General features: G+C 45.4%; 1 protein-coding gene and 1 long non-coding RNA gene across 3 annotated transcripts in view; one reads left to right on the top strand and one right to left on the bottom strand.

Annotated features, from left to right (window-relative positions):
• LOC146810581 (uncharacterized) overlaps positions 1–15,038 on the top strand; it is a 250,969-nt gene that overhangs the window by 19,537 nt on the left and 216,394 nt on the right. The window lies entirely within an intron of this gene.
• The window catches only part of FAXDC2 (fatty acid hydroxylase domain containing 2), a 162,699-nt gene that overhangs the window by 124,528 nt on the left and 23,133 nt on the right, over positions 1–15,038 (bottom strand). The window lies entirely within an intron of this gene.

Below are 15,038 nucleotides of genomic sequence, written 5' to 3'. Positions count from 1 at the left end.
GTTGGGTTCAGGCACCAGGGATCTGGTGACACCAGGGAAAATCACAGGATATCGTCTTTGTTCTGCTGTCACAGCCCAAGGAGCTCCTGCAGGAGAGTTCATCCATTTGGCCATCTTTTATGTACCGAGAGGATGCTCATGTTATTTTGTATATCTAACAGCAAAATGTCCTTACTGCAATCAGTCTGGTGTGTCCCCTGAATATCGAACCAACAATATTGATGGGACAGAATATCGAAAATAAAATATCGACAGGTAAGTAAGTCTACATTTCATACACCTACCTTCACATATATGTACCTACGCAGTATATATCTTGAAGGTATGTGATGTAGAGTTAGGAATATTAAATCTATTCTTTCCTCTATGCACTTACATTTAGATATTTTGTCTCTCAGTATTCTATCCTCTATATTAGTATGCCACAATACTGCTGGTGTTGCTATTCAGTACCACAATCATTCTGTTGTTGGTATTAGACGTTATTTAGTGACGTGGGATGGGTAGGTTTACTGCAAAGTTCTATGTAAAGGCCCCGTCTGCAACTCATCTGAGAGTAACCTTAGTCAGTGCTCATAGGATTGTTAGTATACATTATTTGCTTCTGGTACAACTATTCCTACTTGGCCCCAGTCATTACCCTTCCCGGATGTTTCTGGAGATTCAGGCAAAGACTAAATCGGTAGGTAATTTAAAAACCTGTAGAAAATGTACAAGTGTTCAAAATCTGTGGAGACCCAAAACATTTGTGAGGAACTAAAAAATATGTATTTTTCACAGAAATTACTGCTCCTAGCCATGGTCCTCTACAAGACTCCATAAAGCGTTTCAGTGCCGAAAGGCACAGCTCACTGTCCACAAGGTGGATTTGTTGTGAATGTAACTTTAACCAATTTTGTAGATCATGTGATGACTTATACTGTGAACAGAGGCATAGACCAAGGACCTTCCTTGAGCTAGAGCAGTTGAATCTCCTTGGTCTAAACTATCAGGCTTTATCCCCTGATAATAAAATGAACATGCCTTTCCAAGCCTTGTTAGGTAGTCCTACAACAATTGTAATCTTTCAGGGCTTGTTATTTAGCCCCACGACAACTTGAAATATTTAAAGCCTTTTTTTCTAGTCGTGGTTGACCGTAAAACCTCAGACCTACTTACTTAATCCTACAGTTAAGGTAAATGTCTCGGGCCTATTATCTAGTCCTGCGATAACTGTAAATAGCAGAGCCTTGTTATGATGACTATAACTTTAGGCATTAATATCTTATTCAGTAGTAACTGTAAACATTTAAGCCAGCCAAGTGAATGTGGGACTCTAAATCGACTGGTTACCTCGGCGGTGAATGACAGGCCTTTGCACCAATTTGACCATAGTATCTGGGCGAACAGTGTCTACAATGCTGGGATGCTATGCCATGCTGTTCCAAGACAAATCTGAAGAAACATCAGAAGTTAATGTTAGTCTGTGACAGCAAGGTGTCAGTATTTCCCCCATGGGGCAGTAGGGTAGCCTTTGTCCACAATGGAATCTGTGCTTATCAGAGCAGATGTTTGAGCTCTAGATACATGGCAGGCAGCCTGGTTTCAGCTGCTGATTTTTATTTCACCTATTGACAGCAGGCAAGCTGAGTACACTGTTGTGGGGCCTCCACATTTGCCCATATGACCTGCACATATAGATCAGACGTGCATCATGTTACTCTATGTCTAGGACAAGATGGAAGTGTCTGAAACTGGGTACTATTCTCTAGCTTGTGTAATTGCCACACTTGCTTTAAGCATACTCAGTAAAATTTTGGATTCACATTAGAAATGGCTTAACGTAACCACCTGATTCACACTATCTCAGTTTCACTTGCCACTAGAGCACCTATATGAGGAAGAACCCAGGGTCAATCTTTGGGTTTCAACTTTTATATTTTTACATTTGAAGCTATCATGTTCTCCACTCCTACACTGTGTTCATTGCTTCACGTTGTTCTCTGTTGAAGCCTTCCTTGTTTTCTGTGATCAATACTCATGGTAGTCCGTGGATGTTCCTCTTTCCTTCTGTTACTTTCCACAGTGGCAGCTGGTGATTTTTAAAAGTGGTGAGCGTAATACTTGTCAGCAGTTTTGTTTCAAAATTTGCCTTTTTGTGTTTTTTCGCATTTGTTAAAAAAATACCTTCATTGTGCCAGTTTCAGCAATTCGTTATGGGTACCCCCTTATGCCAAGAATTACACACAGTATTCCAGTACCAGAATTTTGCCATTGACATTGCCCATATGCCATGGGTACATATGTCAAAATGTATCTCCAGTATTCCAACCCACCTCTTTGACCCAATATAACATCGGTACACTCTCTGAGGAAAAGAATTACCCACACAGTGTGCCAGCACCAGCATTTTGCCTTGGGTGGCCTCCCTTGTGCGAAGAAATACCTCCAATGTCCCAGCACCCGCATTTTGCCCAGAGTAACCCCATGCTAAGAATTTCCTAAAGTATGCATGTGCTAGCATTTTTACATAGGGGTCCCTATGCCAAGAATTACTTCCAGTATGTCAGGGCCTGCATTTTGCCATGGATGCCCTTCCTTATTTCAAGAGTTATCTGTAATATGCCAGTGGTAGTATGTTACCATGGGTGCCGCCATAAACCCAGACCTATATTGAGTATGCCATTGCCAGTGGCAGACTAACAGTCATAATACATGCAAACACATTCTAACTCACTCACTCTCTCACTTTCACTCATACTCACTCTCTGTCACATTCACTCTCTTCTCCCTCACTCTGTCTAACTCACTCTCTCACTTACTCATTGTCACTCATACTCACTCTCAATCAGTTATCCACATACAAACATAGCCATGCTCATTGGTTCTCACTGTCATAAACACACACTCATGCTTCCACACTGCTTGCTGCAACTGCAGCTGCTGCATCATTGATAGCTACACCCCTGACTCACTTTCCCTCCCTCTTGCAATCTCCATTCATTCACTCGTTTTAACACACTCATGCTCCTTCACCACTTCCTCGCACGCACTATCACTTAGCCATACACTCTTTCAAACTCAGATTCTCAACAAGGAGCCAGCAGAGCAGCAACGCTAGGTGTGAAGAGGGGAAGACCAACTTCAGTCCCTCTTTCGGCTTCTTGATAGGACTGGAAGCACAGCCCTATAAGAAGTTTGAAGAGTTGGGGGATCCTGCTGCTCTGTGTGGCTTCTCGTTGGCCTCAGGTATGCACTCATGTGTGCCTTTACAGCCATATTTTAGCAGACGCACTGTGCTGCCTGAGGCGTGTACAGTATGTCTCTTAAATAAAATGGCTTCACCTAAAGAGTGTTGTGTTTTAGCCCACTGTAGCTGGGTGTGCCTCCTCCTCTGCCCCTCCGCTCCTCCTCCTGTCATCATATCATCAAGAGTCTGGAGATGGCCTGAGAGGGCTGAACTGCGCTCTGCCAATGTTCATGAAAGCACAAAAGTTGTGTTTTCATGAAAACTGTTCAGTTAAATAATTAGCAGTTGTGACACCTCACAGGAGGCAGACCTGCTGAAGCACCTAATAAGGAGCTGTCACTGACATCCCATCTGATCAACCATTACACTTTCAGAATACCTAAACAGAAACAAGATCCTCAACGTGGAGAAGTGTGGCTCAATGATTAGAGCGGCAGACCCTGATGCAGAGGTCTAGCCCGGGACCAGGGTTCAATTCCCTGCCTTGGCGGGTCTTGGGCTCAAAAATTCCACGGACCTGATAATTCTCGCCTCGGTGCCATTCCAATCATGGAGTCCCACTCTGCAACTCTGGGCAATAGCTTGCTTAATCTCCACAACAGCCCCCACAACGCTAAGGATGCCTGGCCTCCACCTTGGAGGTGCCCAGGAGTGGACGCCTCACAGGGAAAGCCAGGATGGGTTCCACAGCGGTATTCGTACAAGCGCCTTGAGACCCTTGCGGGTGAGTAGTGTGCTATACAAGTATCAATTTACATTTACAACGATGCTCAATGTAAATAATAAAAAAAAAAAAAAAAAATAAAAAAAAAGATGCTCAATGTGGTTTCAGAACACACCATAGCACAGAATTGGCCTTGGTGGTGGCTACCGAGGAGATAAGATCCATTATGGACGATGGGGGGAAGGATGCGGTGATCCTTTTGGATTTGTCCGCAGCCTTCGAGACCATGAGCCAGTCTGTGCTTATAGACCATATGGTCAAGATTGGGATTGGTGGAATTGCTCTGGATCATCTTCAGTCCTTCTTCACAGACAGAGAGCAGTCTGAGAATTTATGTCAAAATCCTTCTCACTGCCTTGTGATGTCCTTCAGGGGTCCTCATTAAGACCCACCCTCTTCAATTTATATGTTGTTCCCCTAGCTAGACTGAACCGATCCTTCGGCTTTTCTACAATTTCCTATGCTGACGACACCCAAATTGTAGTGCCTATTTCCAGCTACGTTAAAGAGGTCTCTTGCTGCGTTAACGGTTGCATGTGTGAGGTCGTCACCTGGATGCAATAGTTTAAAACTGAACTCTGAGAAAACCGAGGTTTTTCTCTTTGGAAAAGACATTTCCTTTTGGAATCCATCCTGGTGGTCTCAGACCAAGGGCCACCTTCCTACCCCAGTCCCTAAAGTTAGAAACCTGGGAGGTGATTTTCTACGGCAATCTTACTTTCAGAGACCAGATCAACAAACTCACTTCCTCCTGCTTTTTACTGTTAAAAACCCTAGGAAATATGCACAAACAAACCCCAATTACTGCAGAATGCAGCAGCCAGTCTCCTCAAGAGAATACCTATATTTAAATCAGTTTCTCACGCCCTTGTGTAGCTCCACTGGCTCCCTGTCAAGAAGCAAGTGACCTTAAAGGCTCTCGGTATGGGGCATAAATCACTGTATGGTTCAGGTCCAGAGTATCTGAAGAAGAAATTCATATGGTACACACAAAGGAGAGCTCTGCGCTTAGCTGCATCCAAAACCGTCATAGTCCCCAAATGCAACAAATTGTCTAGGGGTGGTGGGAGCTCTGTTTATTACACTTAACATTTGGAATAAACTCCCTGGGCATCTAAAAAAATCAGCCGAATTTGATCTGCTGCAGTAAATATCTCAAATCCTGGCTTTTCTCACTCCCTCTCTATTGCGTCAATACTTATAGAACCAATATGCCCCCGGGCATTTGCGCGCTCAACAAATAATATCAGTATCAATTGTCTGTACTCCAGAGGCCTTCAAATTGTGGGGTGAGCCCCCCCCCCGAGGGTTCGTGGCTGTATTACCAGGATGGCGCAAATGTGTCTGCATTTATTTGTAAACAAAGAAAGCCTGGAAGCTGGTGCAGGCGGTCTTCCTTTACATGCAGAAGTTGAAGGGCAAAGAAAAAGTGGGGGATTGGAGTATTGAGTTCCATGGGGGCAGGGTCAGTGGGCGTGGAGATGGGGGTCAAAGAGTTGGCTAAAAAGAACAAAATATTCAGCATTTTGTTGCCGTTTTCAGCTCCAGCTTACTGCATGTAAAGTAACATGGACAGACCTTAACTGAAAAATAAATGTTAATTTAACTAAAGGATGAGAAATGTACTCTTTTAAGTTATGAAACCTTGGTTGGTTAATATGATCACTACAACTGTCTATGTGTGTGTGACCAGAGAGTCACAGAATGATATCCTCATTGGTGCAGTGAGGAATAGCGACTTGTTTATTTATAGTGCTACGAGGCCCAAACCTGTGACTGAAAGCATTGTAAATATATCATTATTTTCAAATTGTATTACACAGTATAAAATAGTCTGGCACACATTTTTTATACTTTTCGAATATAATAAATCAGACTGTATTTAGTGCAAGCATTTTTCAAGTGTCCATTAAAAAGACGCACTACAGAACTCCACAGATACCACCTTTATATTACCTCTAAAAACAAAGTATATATTTATCACCATGAAACTTGAAGTGACTGATTCAATTCAAGTCTATACTGGCTCCAAAGCGGCTTTTATATTTTGCGATTAATGAATTGCGCACATTTGCATTTCTTTCAGGTAGCATGCACCCTGGTGAAAAGGCATATTTCTTCTTTAGCTCTCTGTCCCTTTTTTTGCTTCACAGCACAGCAGCCCCTCCACCCTGCCCTACTATGAAAAGGAGTGTGAGAGCCCATTTCCTTTGCTAGCATTAGGGCCCTAATGCAACCCTTGGTGAGCATGGAACAGGGCCCAAGCAGCAGGGGTGGAGGGAGGGGGGTCAAACGTGTTTTTTAATGCAAAGCATTAGAAACCTTGCTTTAAGGATCACGCCTAGCAGTGATGGCCCTGGGGAATAGGCAGAGAAGACAGCCTGCTTTGCACAGCTGTAGGTACCATTGGTGCTGCAGCTGAAGAATTACGACTGTTTTATTATCCATACTTTCTGGCATTAGGGGACCGGTGAATACTACCTGTGCCAGTGTTGCTTTGGACGTCGGCATGATTTCCAAAGGGAGGCAGAGGCGTAGCTTGGTCTGTAAGATTGGAGGGGTGGGGGGGGGGGGGGGGGGCAAGGGGTGGGGTGATCTTCAGATTTCCAAACAATCATGTTTATACATAATGTCATAATACATTATACGACAAGCAGGGCGTACAAGTGAGGCTTAGGGGCAGCAGAAAGAGAGAGCAAAGCAAATTGGTAGCAGTACTGAGAGAAAGCATATTATTTTGAGAAATAATCAACATTTTTAAGTCTTTCCAAACAGAGAGAGAGAGTGTGTGGGTGCACAGTTTACTTGCGTGTGTAAACCTTCCTGGTGAAATCTGACAGACACCTCACCATACCCGACTGAAAGGACTTGTACCCAGCTATTTATCATAAAATACATTTATGGGGGGTAACACCCCAAACCCCGCGCTGAAGCTATGCCTCTGAAGGAAGGGGCTTGAAACATAGGTGACACCTTGGTTTGGGCATCAGAGATATGGTAGAGACAGCCTGCTTCACAAGGTAGTAGCCATCATTATCAAAGCTGGTGCAGTGGCACCGGTATTTGAGGGGCCCATTACACCAGAATTAGGAAGGTTTTTGAAGTGATGGTCTGGCATGGTGTGGAATGGGGGAATGTGAAAGAAGAAGAGGAGAGCCTGCTTCTCAGGGCCGCAGCTATCATTAGTGCAGCAGCTGCAATTGCCCAGGAGTGTAAGGGGCTCACAGCACCCCCAATTATGGGGACTATTGTTCTTGGTCAATTCTGATTTTTTTAATGCATTTTGTCCTTTATAAACTTGCATTTAGTGTGGATTACGAGCTACAGAAAAGCACCCTTGAAATAATCTCAAAATCCCCACCCCGTGCGATCAAACATGCCCCTCCTACTCCCTCCAAGTTTTGACAGCAAGTTTTGGAGGGAGGCCCAACTTCAAAACATTTTGCTTAGAGGGGTCAGTACAAAACAGTTTGAAGACCTCTGCTGGACTCTTACCTTGAGGTCCAATTGACCTCAAGATATGCTCCTCCTTGTTCCTAAACCTTTTCCTTTATTGCTTGTAGAGTTGAACCGACATGAGTCCACTTTGTTGTCTCCTGGGCTAATATTACAGCATACGACAGTGTTTCATAAAGAAATAAGTAATTTTTCTTCTCTGGAAAAAGGAGGACTCTCATGCCAGACTCTTTATCTCCATTCACAAACCAGGGATAAGCAATTCAATGTATACACTGATTTGCAAGTGCGACCTATCGGCTAACAGGTCACATCACAATTTGTCTATTCACAGTGTGTCACAAGCACTGTCTGAGGAATAATAGTTAGACAGATCACAGTTTGCAACCTCTTAAAATGTGCTACAAAGGCAGGGGTGGAGGACAGCAAACTCTGTACCTGCATTTTCATTTGCAAATGGAAACCATTTTTTTTAAAGCATCCCATGTTCAATACAGGGATATGTGCTGGTTTATGTTTTTTTAGGAAGCTATCTGGTGGAGCAGGCTCTAGGATTCTGGAGCCCATCAACACAATTTCCAATTCCAGACAGCATCCCCTTTGTGAACCAGTTACCACCCCTACTCAAGGGTTAGTAACTGATCAATTGTTTGTGACTGCAATTCCAGTCAGATACCATTGATAATTCCCTTTCCAAATCGTAAAAAGGAGGCCCCTTCTATTTGTATCTTGCAAAAGGTCGCAAACCAATTTTATGAGTCAATAAGACTTTTTTATTTTATTTATATTTTTGGTGGTCCATCAAGGCTAGGATGGCCCATTACATACATCAGATTAGAATGTGTTACAGAATAGTACCAATATATCAAAACATCAACAGAAGCATGAAGGAAAACTGATTAGGCAACTCTGGCAAAGGTCGTGCACCTCTCTCCCCCACAAGGAATAACTGTCAAGTTTGGTCGGATGGCCTAGTCTGCTAGTCATGGAAGTGTCTGTGGCCAAATGAGTGTATTAACTGTTCCATTTCGGATTTTATGGATTGTGTGGGTGGCAGGTCTATACCCCTGTATGTTGCCCAAGGAGACCAAATCTTTTTATGTTTCTGTGGGCCTCCTCTCACCTTGAACACTGTCAATTCCGTCCCCATGCATCTGTCCATGGAACGTCTCCAACCACCTATCGTTCGTGAAGAGATACCCTTCCAGTGTTAGGCAATGTCCCGCTTGGCCAGTGTAAATCCCAGGAATAGGAGGTGCTGTTTGTATCTGTTTCCTTCAATCCCCTCTGTACTGTTCAATAGGAACAATTTGGAATCCGGGGCGAGATGCCAGGATAGGACCAGTTCTAAGCAAGAGGATACCTTACACCAGAAGGGCTGAATTGCCCTACAGTTCCATACTGTGTGTAGAAGGGTTCCATCCTCTTCCCCACATCTGAGGCAGGTCGGGGACGGGATCACGCCCATACGCCAGAGGCGAGACCTTGTATAATATGCTCTATGTACATACTTAAACTGGATTAGGCGGTATCGTGTTGCGAAAGTGGCACCGTAGGGGCTCGCCAGGGCCTCTGTCCAGTCATAGTCTGTGAGATATGGAACGTCCGCCTCCCACGGTGTGCATAGCGGGCTTAATGTAGTTTGGTTATGTGCGATTAATATTTGGTAGATTTGTCTGATTTTGTTGGCCCCCAGGTCTCCCATTAACAAACGCCCTTCCAAAGGGTGAAACTCCAGCAATCCCCCCAGAGATCAGATAAGTGGTGTCAATGCATGCCTAAGCTGTAGGTATCTATAAAATTGGCTCAGGTGAAGGTAATATTATGTTTGTAATTGCTGAAAGGACTTGAACACTGTTCCCTGCATTATGTCCCCTAGCGAAGAGATCCCGATAAGGTCCCACGTACGAAACCCTGATAGTGTGGCCACTTGTCGGTGGTAAATTTCCTGCCAGAGTGGAGTCGTCAGCTTCAGGCGCCTTCCCCAGCCCACAATTGCAGGATAGTATAAGGGAAGCTTTGGAGTCTATATAATATTTGCGGTACGGAGACCATTTTGAAGATGGCGGACCACCCGAATAGGGATAAGGATAAAGGTGACCACCCCTTTGTTTCTTCTCAAAGACATGATAATAGTGGGTGAATATTATATGACCAAGAGACGATCTGACATGGCAAAATAAACACCCCCAAGTATTGGAATCCTTCCATAGCGTGGGACAGTTCTCAGGCTGGAAAACCAGGGGTCTGTAAGAAAGAAAAAAAACATCATCCGCGTGTAATGCAATCCTGTCGGATGCTTCCGCAGACCATTTGTACCCCCGCACAAGGGGGTCCCGCCTCACCTCTGTTGCTAAAGGCTCGATCGCTCGATCGCTAATGCAAATAATAGTGGGGAAAGTGGGCATCCCTGTCTTGTGGCCCGGTGGATTGGGAATCAATCTGATCTCACTCCTGCCACCCGTACTGAGGCTGAGAGATCTATGTAGAGGAGATGGATATATGAGAGAAAACGCAGACCAAAATTGAGGGCTCGTAGGAGGAGAAATAAGCATCCCAACTTAGCAAATTAAATGCCATATCAATATCAGCTAGCAAGAGGGCTGCAGGGCGACCAAGTTCTGGGGCCTTCGCAATGGCATTGTGAATGAATGAATGAATCTGCATTTCTAAAGCGCATGGCTACCAGAAGGCCTCCCAGCGCTAGAAGCGGAGTCATCGTAGAACTGAAGATGCTCTTCACGGAAACAGAAAAGTTTTCAGAATTTTTCGAAAGGTCAAATAGTTATCCTCAAGACTAATATGATCAGGTAGCTGGTTCCACAATTTTGCAGCGTTATAGGCGAACAGACGTCCACCACACCGGGACCTTTTTATCCTGAGAACTACTGCAAGAAACGTATTCCCTGAATGCAGGGACCTATTGGGACAGTAAGGGGAGATGATTGACCGGACAATGGGTGGGCCCTTAGATGCCATTGTCTTATGAGTGATGCACAATGCTTTAAACTGAACCCTTTCCGCGACAGGGAGCCAATAGAGGGTGGCAATAGAAGGCCTTGCAGACTCCTGATTGGGGGCCTGCGTAAGGAGGCGTGCAGCACAATTCTGTACCGTCTGCAATTTTTTGATAGTTGAACAAGGAGATCCCAAATAAAGAACATTGGCATAATCAAGTCGAGAGAGAATCAACGCTCGAACCAACAGTCTCCTGGCATTAAAAGGCAGTAGGGTGAGGATTTTCCTCATCATCTTCAAAATCCCGTAACAACTCCCTGCCACTTTACGTGCTTGTTCCTTAAAGTTTAGATTGTGGTCCAACCAGACACCAAGGCTCTTAATCTGTTCTTTAGAAGGGGGCATTGGACCCAGACACCTGGGCCAGAATGAACTAGCATTCAGGGGGGAGGCTTTGCCCAGAAACATCACCTCTGTTTTAGCCCCATTAAGTTTCAGATAAGAGTTTTCCATCCAGACAGATACCCTTTTGAGACAGCCCCCTAGATCAGTTTCAGTTTTATCACGTTGACTAAGGGAGACAATCAGCTGAGTGTCATCCGCATACGTGATAATCTGAATGCCAAAAGGCTTAACAACCTCAGCCAGGAGGCTCACGTAAACATTAAAAAGTGTGGGGCTCAGGGATAAACCCTGAGGAACCCCACACCTCAGTGGCATACTTTCAGAGATAAATCTATCCTCAAAAACTTGAAATGATCTATCCTCTAAAAAGGACTCCAGCCACTTAAGTGCCTTCTCTCTCACTCCTACCTCACTGAGTCTCTGGATAAGTAGTTGATGGTTAACCGTGTCAAAGGCCGCGCTAAGATCTAAGGGAACAATTGCTGTGGAGCCTCTGACATCCAGGTTTTTCTGGCTTCTTCTACCACAACCAACAGGGCAGTCTCCGTGCCTTGTTGTGGTCTAAAGCCAGTTTGTGAAGGATGAAAACATTCATTCTTCTCCAAAAAGGAAGAGAGAGTAGAATTTACATATTTTCGGCAATTTTCGCAATCCCTGGCAAAAGCAAAATCGGACGGTAGTTTGCAAACACTTCTGGATCCAGATTCGTTGTTTTCAGAAGAGTTTTGACCATAGCTCGTTTCCATAGCGGGGGAATGAGCCCAGAACAGAATGACATATTGATCCGGTCCAGTATTGTTGGAGAGATCATATCACAGGCCTGATTTAAAATAGTTGGGGGGCCGCATCTCTAGGGGAGTCAGATTTCAGTTGGTTGAGGTGTTTTTTTAGGAAATTCAAGTCCATGGGAGGAATTTCCGCTAGGGTGCAGTCTTGGTTTAGAGGCTGGTTAATCGAAGGTAAAGAATTTTGATGGACTGAGGACAAGGGGAATAAAGAATATCTTGGATTTAAAAAAAAAAAAGAATACTGCCAAGTTGTTGCAGTGCACTAAGGTGTCATCAGGTAGAGAAGAGGGCAAGGAAGGATTAAGAAGAGATTTCTCAATGCGAAAAAGTTCCTGAGGGGAGTTAGAGGCTGAGGTGATCCTTTTTTCGTAGTACGAGGATTGAGAACTTCTTTCTCTACCTTACATGCTTTAATAGCCTCTCTATATTTAATTTTCTTGAGGGTGGAGAAATCTGTCCTCCATCTTCTCTCCAAACGTTTACACTTTTGCTTCATCTCTCTTAGCTTTGGGGAGTACCATGCTACTCTATTGGATCCTTTCTTATTGGTCCTCCATTTTTTGGGGACCACCAAGTCTAGTGAAGATTCAAGCCAGTTATTGAACTTATCGTTAGCAGTAACTGGATTGGCATCAAGCACAGGTCTGGTGAACTCGCCTGATAATATGTCGGGTGGATCTGTACGGCATGAAGCCTGCTTGGTCTGGAATCAAGGGCTTATGGATGTGTGCTCGAAAGCGATTGGCAAGGACCTTGCCCAGGAGTTAAGATTCAAAATTTTAAAGGGAGATAGGGCGGTATGAGGAGGGTTTCCCGGGAGGGTTCCCAGGTTTGAGGAACACCACAATTTCGGCATGCTGCCAGTCTGGAGGGAGGATATGTTGTTCCAGGGATTCATGGAGTGCATTTAAGAGGGGCAGGCCTAATGAGATCGTAAAAATTTGCTCAGGAATCCAGTGGGACCTGGTGCGCGGCCAGGGCGTATGCCTGATATGGCAGCACCGAGTTTCTCGACCATGATTGGTTCATCAAGCTGTTCACAGATATTATCGGGTAGTGATTTTGGTGGTATATCTCTCAGGAATTCACTGATTTGGTCTGGGGATATAGTTTCCCGTTTCACGTGTAAAGTCTAGTGATAGGATGGGAATGCCTGGGTAACGGAACAGGGGGTAGTGCATAGGATCCCCTCTGTGTTTCTCAGTACAGGCACCGGGGTGAGCGACTGCACTGCTTGACAAAGACGATGCAGCATCCTGCTCGATTTGTCTCCCCATTGATATATTCTGGATCGGGACGCTTGCCCCACTTGTTGGGCTTCGTTTGCAAGCAAGTGGTGCAGTTGCTGTTGTGCGAGGAGGAGACAGTGCTTGGCTTTGGTGCCCTTGCCCTCCCGTACCTCGGCCTCCAGAGCACGCTGGTGGGTTTCAAAGTCCACCACTTGTGCGAGGTGGTGGCGTTTCTCTCCCGTACGGTAGCTGATAATTATACCCCGTATCGTGGGTTTAAGGGCTTCCCATAATATTGTGCCCGTAGAGGAGGTGTCTACATTGGACTCTAAATAATCAGTGAGTGCTTGCCGGAGGGTGATTTGATAGGCTGTGTCCCGCAGGTGCCAGGGCAACATTCGCCATCTAAAAGGGGGGTTTTGAGGTCCTATATGCAGCTTTAGTGTTACCGGAGAATGGTCTGAGAGCCCCTTGGGCAGGATGGACACCGTCCTGGCCCTATGGATGTGTGCAAGTGGAAGAATAGGTAGTCTAGCCTTGAGAGTGACCCTAGTGCCGCTGTGAGGAAGATGAAGCCTGGCTCAGCTGGATAAGCATACCATGCATCTTACCACCCCAGGACAGAGGCCAAGTAGTGCAGTTTAAATTCTCCTGTTTGGTGCCCTGGGCCCACCTCTCGCCATCAATCAATGGTCACCATTTTGTCATTCCAGTCGCCTCCCATTACTGTTAAACCGTCTGGAAGATCCCCCCCAGAGGCATATGACTTTGTCTACAAATGCTTGTCCCAGAGGAGGGGGGGTGTAGAAAGTTCCCAGGGTCAGTGGTTCTCCATACACTGTGCAAGCAGCAATGGTGTACCTCCCGCCGGTGTCAGACCAAACTTTGGAGAGTTTATATGGGACCCTACGGTGTAATAGGATTGCCGTACCCCGTGACCCACGAACAAACTCTGAATGAAATACCTGGTCAAAAACGTAGCGAGCTGGGCATGGTGCTCTATTACCCATCATGTGAGTTTCTTGGAAGAGGAGTATGCCCACCTCTAGTCGTTTGGCTTGCTTTAAGACAGCTCCCCGCTTAATTTTGTCTAGACCCACACGGGCGTGCCATGTCACAATGTTAAGCTCTCCCAGTAGAGTATTAGTGGTAGGTGCGGCCATCTGTGTTTCAGGAGAACTGCCATGTGCAGAGTAAGTGTGTAGAGCCTGCGGTGTCATCGTGCCTGTGCCTAACCTGTACTAACTTTGGTAGAACTAAATATAATACCCTTTCCCACCTCCCCCCAGGCCAATAACTCAGCCAACATGAAGTATCTGTCATGGTCAGGAAGCTCTCGGGCCCTAATGTCTTTAACCATAGTTTCTCAGGGGGTACAGGAAACACCTGTCAAGGTTCCCACGCCTGGTGATTATCCAAGGGCAGACCATGCAGACTAAGACAATAAGCATCCAAATCAGGATCCTGTGGCAGGGTGCTGGGCGACGTCCCTGTTACAGTCATGAGTCTTCCCCTTGTGTCTGGAAGCGCCAGTTAGAGCTAGACCTGTGCCATCTTTTGGAGGTTGATTTCTTCAGGCGGTTTCTTTGATTGCCCTGTGAGGAGTCTGATTCCATTGGAGGTGGAGAGTGCTGTTTGAGGTGGATAGACTCCTCGGTCCATGTGAAGATCCCTTCTGACGAGTGGAAGAATAAGGATTTTGACTTATAAATGACTCTCATCTGTGCCGGGTATAACAGCATGTATTGAATGTTTAGTTCTTGGAGCCTGCGCATGGCCGCAGCAAATGACCGACGCTGTTGCTGCACAAGTCGGGTATAGTTGGGGAAGATCAAGGTAGCATGAGAGTCATATATTAATTTATACCCATGGCCCCTGACAAATTGAAGGATAGTGCCTCAATCCATATAGTTCAGCAGTTTAGCAATGACTGGTCTGGGCTGTTCTCTTGGGGGCGCGGGGGCTTCCTTATGAGAGCTCGGTGGGCTCGCTCCACCATGAAGCAGAAGGATAAGGAGCCATTATCTTAGCCATCTTAGCCATTGTGTTAGAAAGCCCTCCATTAATCCACCCTAGCATCCCTCCGGAAATCCAATAAGGCATAGGTTGTTCCGCCTAGCTTGGCTCTCCGCATCCTCTACCCGCGAGGCAAGTTCTTGTGTCACCACTGTGAGTTTATTAACTTTTTGTTGTAATGATGTGACCGTGTCCTTGACAGATGATACTTTAGTTTCAGCCTCAGTAATGCA

Source organism: Triturus cristatus, chromosome 7 (genome assembly GCF_964204655.1).
Source record: "Triturus cristatus chromosome 7, aTriCri1.1, whole genome shotgun sequence".
NCBI lineage: Eukaryota > Metazoa > Chordata > Amphibia > Caudata > Salamandridae > Triturus > Triturus cristatus.
This window is presented reverse-complemented; position numbering and strand designations above follow the sequence as displayed.